Consider the following 5,693-nt stretch of genomic DNA (forward strand, 5'->3'; position numbering starts at 1 on the left):
GGCCAGGCCGGAAGATCTTGAAGAGTTGGGAAGTAATATCATCTCTATCAACTCCTATGTTTACTGTAGCCAATTCCTGAAGAGTGGTATCTTCCTTGGCAGGAGATAATGACTATGATATATGGCAAAGGGAATAGACCGCACAAGTGAATTGAAAAAATTGTGTCAGTCATAGTATTACTAGAATTAGGTTCTAGGAGATGGATTTAGATCCATAGGTGCTGCACGCACACTTTTGTTCTTTATTTTTTACATGAGAAAGGTTTTCCTTGCAAAGTACTTCTGGCTATAAATCCTTTCAGCTCATCATTTCCTTCGCTCCGTCTGGACCTTTGTTTTTCTACTCTGATTCATATCCTTTTACCTTTTAATACATTTAATGACAACACTAGCACTTATTTTGATCACCTTACACCCTCAGCTTACATGTTATTTACTTACTCCATATCTAAAGCTTTAATGTCTTTTTTGCTTTTTTTTAGCCCTTCAGCGGCAGGGGCTCTCCTCAGCTGAATAAAATCGTCCGGCATTAGCCAGAATAAAATACCTAAGGGATACTTTGCCCTCTAAAGGGTTAATTCATTTCTTCTTTACTACCTTTCATTATCACCTTGATAATAGTTACCTCACCTTCACTACCACATATGGATGGCTCCTCTCTATTTTATTAGCAAGCTGGCTCATGATCCCATATAAGAGATTTTTTTTTTATAGATTTTATTTTGTCATAATTATATACTTAAATAGTAAAGTGCTTTCCTCATAAATGCATAGTCCATGTTTTAATGCAGGAATAAAATGGTAACTGAGTAAGAAGGTAATCATAAAGAGATGGTCAAAGAAAGTTACATTAGATATAAAGTTTGAAACAACAGTATGAATAACTTCAACAATAACAGTGTGCACCAAATACATGAAGATACAAAAGGTGTTTAATGATGTGTAGTTTATTGCAAGTTAGTGCACACATTAACAAGCAAACAAACAAATTACATTGTTAACTGTAAAATAAATAATTTAAATTTTATATTTTTTGTGCCATAATTGTTAGATTTTAGTGCCTTTTGCAAGCTGACAGTTGCTGAGTGGTATGACTGTCATTAACAGATAACACTGAGACGGTTTGTTGTTGTTGTTGTTGTTTTTGTTTGTTGCAGGTGCTTCAACAGCTAAGGTTATTTGCACCATTATAGTGAAACATTAATTCCTGAATATATCCCACTAGGAGTAATAAATAATAAATTACATTAAAAAACCTTGTTGTTAGTAAAAACAGACCCTTGTACAATATCTCTTCATGATAGCCAACCTCTTAACTCATGGAGGTAAGCTTAATACTGTTAAAAGTAAGAGAAACACCAAAAACATTTCATACAGAATTATATGGACATTATCTCCAATTTTTGTTTATAGGATGACATAATTAAGCAGTTATCTCAAAGTTGAAGTAGTTGACTCAAATAATTTGTAATTTAGGAAATTATTGAATTGTTATTTATTAATTGATTGTGGTTATTGTGTGTGTATGTTTATTTATTTATTATATTTTATTCCTGTAATGCTTCAAGTACAGTACAGTGTGTTACGAGTGTCAGTACTGTGCCTGTGTTGTTTGGGAAGAGAGTGGTAACCGCCTGCTCCTCAGTACAGCAAGTGGTGTGATAATTGTTCCAAGACTCGGGGTTTTGGTGGTTCCCATTATTTTTATTATTAAGCATCATTGTTTGTATTACAGTACTGGTATGTAATTTTTTTAATCATAATTAATACTAATATTTGTACTTTTCAGTTTACTCTCATTGTATTAGCATTGATGCTAATATTGTTTGTTATCATTGTTTTTATTGCTACAGTGCAACCTCGAAAATTCGAATTGCGTGGGCCGATGAAGTATACGAATTTTAGATGTATGGAAGCACCAGTGCAAATTGTTGTATCAAAACATGCTACAAAAATTATTTACATATCTAAAAACTGTCAATAAGCAATAGGTATAATAAATTGAAAGTACAGGTTGTATCTCTCTAGCCCGGCAACCTCGGGACCTGACCGGTGCCGGACCATGGAAATTGCCGGACCATGGAAATTCACCCTTTTCCTGGATAGATAGTGACTTGTGCTTATGCTTGGAAGCACTAGCACCACTTTCTCTGCATCATGGTCTCTTTGAAGACATATTGAAGGGTTAAATGTCGTATAGTAGCTTCTCAAATTTCGCGAGTTTTTAATTCTTAACGTATTTTATTGGAACACACAAAAAAATAAATAAATAAAAATTTTGACGGCGGAAACTTGAATTTCGACGGGTTTGAACGGCCCGCCAACGTGCAGACGACGGTGCATAATCGTGTAAACAGTGTCATTTCTCTTATGTACAAAAGATTCATTATTGTTTATTACTGAATGTCTTTTTTATTGAATTAATGTTTATGTGTGCAAAATGAGCAATACAATTCATTAATAATACGTAGAATATTAAAACACACGAGGAAATGACACAGCATTGTTTTCGTTGATTACAAAACCAGTGACTGACTGGTTCTACATATAAAACTGAAGAAAATAAGACCTTGGCTGTAGCTGTAGTAAAATTAATATGGTTGTTTTAAGTAATGTTATTTAATGTTAATAAATGGAAATAAATGGAACAATAGAAGTAGCTAACGATAATGGGAAAGAAAAAAGAGAGATCGCGTATGCAAGTGTGCATGCGCACACGTGAAAACATATCGTCATTACTTTACATAAGAATATGAAAGCAACACTTATTTACTGTTCATATATATTTTAATTAATGTTTCTGAATTTCTTTTTATTGAATTAATGTTTGTGTGTGCAAAATTAACAATACAATTTATTAATAATACGTGGAATATTAGAGGAGACGAGACGGCTGCCGGCATTGTTTATGATAAAGCTTACAAAACCAGTGACTGATTGGTTCTACATATAAAACTGAAGAAAATAAGACCCTGATTTTAGCTGTAGTAAAATTAATGTAAAAAAATTAATATGGTTGTTTGAAGTACCTGTAATGTTATTTAATGTTAATAAATGGAACAATATAAGTAGCTAACCATTAATGGTTAAAAAAAAAAGTGAGACTGTGCGTATGTAAGTGCGCACATGTGAAAACATATCGTCATTACTCTACATAAGAATATGAAAGCAACACTTATTTACTGCTCATATATATTGAAGGGTTAAATGTTGTACTCTGTATAGACAAGCAGAGAGAGAGAGCAGCCGAACTGCCGGACGTAAACAAACCTTAATTTCCTGCAGTTTTTTTTTTTTTTTTTAGGGGATTAGCCCACCGGGCATAGATCACTGACCCACATTAGGCCTGAGGGCAAATTTAATACTCCTGCCAATAATAATTCATAAGTAGCTGCCTATCTACCTATTGGACAAACTAAAATCGTTCCGGACCACGGGAGTTTCCGGACCACAGAATGCCGGACTAGAGAGGTACAACCTGTATTACTGTACAGTATTACCCTGCTTTACACGGTTTCACTTTCCGAGATTTCTCATTTACGCTGTACCTTACCAGAACCGGACTTTCGCGGTGCATCTACTCATACAGGCGTAAAGTATAATTTTTTTTTATTATTTAGCTCATAAAATTCATACAAATTACCCGGCCAGAATATAATTTACATTGCTGGAATTCTTACAATATGATGATCATTTTGAATATAAACATCATGGATTTTGCATTAGACATACAAATTTTAGATCTAATGTAATAATTTGGTTTACACAAAGCAAATATTTTATCGTTTGTACAAAATATATGAAGTTTACATTCAAAATATTTCCTGACCTGCAAGGAATCCAGAAATGTCAATTACTGTATATTATCCTAACTTTAGTCTGAGTTATTATTTATTACTAAAAATGTATATATACTATTTTCTCCCAAACGCTTCTCTGGTAGGGAGGAAGGAAGGGAGGGAGGGACTGACCCAGCTAGGGCGGAGTATTTTGATTGACAGATAGTGTCCTTGAAGAATATTTCTTTGTTTATTTACTGAAGATATTTGTTTTAACTCAAAATTCATACAAATTACTCGGCCAGAATATAATTTACATTGCTGGAATTCTTACAATATGATGATCCTTTAGAATATGAACATCGTGGATTTTGCATTAGACATACAAATTTTTGATCTAATGTAATAATTTGGTTTACACAAATCAAATACCTGTATTTTATTGTTTGTGCAAAATATATGAAGTTTACATTCAAAATATTCCCTGACCTGCAAGGAATCCAGAAATGTCAATTATATTATCCTAACTTTAGTCTGAGGTATTATTTATTACTAAACGTTAAAATCTAGTGTTTTCACCCAAACATTTCTCAGAGAGGTAGGAGCTAGTGAGCTGGGAAGAGGGGGGGGGGAATTTGAGTCCATTATTTGAATGGACATTAACCTGGCGACTGTATTTCTCTTAAATATTAATTGTGTGAGCATACCATCATAAAATTTAGATGTTATTTTTACTACAACATAGGTATTGTGTCCGAAAAAGTGGAGTTTGGGGGTCGGGCCAGTCTCTATTGGAATTAATCCCATATGTTCTGTTGTTCACTTTACGCGGTTTTCACTTTCCGCGGTACCCTGTGGGTTCAATTGACCGCGTAAATCGGGGTACTACTGTACTCGAATTTCTATAACACGATGTTTTACAAGAACACAACTATCGCGTTGTAGCAGAACTGACTGTACCCTGTACAGTTGTACCCCACTTAACGCGGTCAATTGAACCCAGAGGGTCCCGCGTTAAGTGAAATCCGCGTAAAGTGAACAACAGAACATATGGGATTAATTCCAATAGAGACTGGCCCGACCCCCAAACTCCACTTTTTCCGAAACAATACCTATGTTGTAGTAAAAATAACATCTAAATTTTATGATGGTATGCTCACACAATTAATATTTAAGAGAAATACAGTCGCCAGGTTAATGTCCATTCAAATAATGGACTCAAATTCCCCCCCCCTCTTCCCAGCTCACTGGCCCCTACCTCTCTGAGAAATATTTGGGTGAAAACACTAGATTTTAACGTTTAGTAATAAATAATACCTCAGACTAAAGTTAGGATAATATAATTGACATTTCTGGATTCCTTGCAGGTCAGGGAATATTTTGAATGTAAACGTCATATATTTTGCACAAAAGATAAAATATTTGCTTTGTGTAAACCAAATTATTACATTAGATCAAAAATTTGTATGTCTAATGCAAAATCCACGATGTTCATATTCAAAAGGATCATCATATTGTAAGAATTCCAGCAATGTAAATTATATTCTGGCCGGGTATTTTGTATGAATTTTATGAGCTAAAACATATATCTTCATTAAATAAACAAAGAAATATCCTTCAAGGACACAATCTGTCAATCAAGGTACTCGGCCCTAGGTGGGTCGGTCCATCCCTCCCTCCCCCCCACCCCCACCTTCCTTCCCTACCAGAGAAGCTTTGGGAGAAAATAGTAATTTACATTTTTAGTAATAAATAATAACTCAGACTAAAGTTAGGATAATGTAATTGACATTTCTGGATTCCTTGCAGGTCAGGGAATATTTTGAATGTAAACATCATATATTTTGCACAAAAGATAAAATACTTGCTTTGTGTAAACCAAATTATTACATTAGATCTAAAATTTGTATGTCT

This window comes from Homarus americanus, unplaced genomic scaffold (genome assembly GCF_018991925.1).
Source record: "Homarus americanus isolate GMGI-L3 unplaced genomic scaffold, GMGI_Hamer_2.0 scaffold41366, whole genome shotgun sequence".
NCBI lineage: Eukaryota > Metazoa > Arthropoda > Malacostraca > Decapoda > Nephropidae > Homarus > Homarus americanus.